The sequence below is a fragment of the Octopus bimaculoides genome, chromosome 19 (assembly GCF_001194135.2).
Source record: "Octopus bimaculoides isolate UCB-OBI-ISO-001 chromosome 19, ASM119413v2, whole genome shotgun sequence".
Classification (NCBI taxonomy): domain Eukaryota; kingdom Metazoa; phylum Mollusca; class Cephalopoda; order Octopoda; family Octopodidae; genus Octopus; species Octopus bimaculoides.
The window spans coordinates 4,863,082-4,864,005 of NC_068999.1; positions in this window are offsets into that span (position 1 = coordinate 4,863,082).

A 924-nucleotide genomic window follows, 5' to 3' on the forward strand; every position below is an offset into this window, starting at 1 on the left:
TGGCATCTTTCATGAAGTATGTTTTCAGAGTTAGGGCGCAGTTCTCGTTCTGAATTTTCTACGGTCTTTTCCATTACCTGGAATCAGCTTCCTTTCAGGGTGTATTTCAACTCAGTAAAGATCAAAAAATACTTTCGCAGGGTGATTGGGGAGACAGGAGTTGTCTCGTGTCTCGTGCTTTGCCAAAACGTCACGAATAGAGAATAGGGCGATGTCGTTCTGTAGTATTCAGGTTTTCGTTATTCATTCCTTGGACCTCTTCCTTTGCACTTCTTCCTTCAAACGCCTCAAGACAGTCACGTAAAACTGACCATTGATTTCTGACCAGTTGAAAAGAATCCTGTTGAACAATGACCTTTTGATAAAAAGCAGGCCAATATCACCTTCAGATTGGCGCCCAGAGGGGCTTGCTTTTTGAAGGAGGGTCACAAACCGACTTTTTTGTGGTACCAAGACACCGACGTTTCAACAACTTTCATAATAATTTCCAGGAAAACTTCCTCATTATTTCAACAATATAACTTCTGATCGACTGTCACTCGGTTCCCGTGGTGTTCAAAAATTTTTCAGCCATTCGATGCATCTTCAATTTTCCTTTCAAAATTACGCGACACGAAATTATACCGAGGCCTTTCTTCTTCAGGAACTTTGCGGAAAGTTATTCAATTCTTGAATAATCTACGATATGCTTTTATCTACACGTAATGTGTGTGTGTGTATGTGTGTGTGTGTCGAGGGTGGGAGGGATAAGAGCACTGACCGTAAGGTTTTCATCCTCCCATGCTTCTGAGATCGATGCAGACGATGGCTACCTTGAATATTTGCAGGTCAACGCCTGCACGAAGAAAAAGAATATATAGACGGGAAGATGTGTGTTTGCGCGCGCGTGTGTATGTGTGTGTGTGTGTGTGTGTGTGTGTGTGT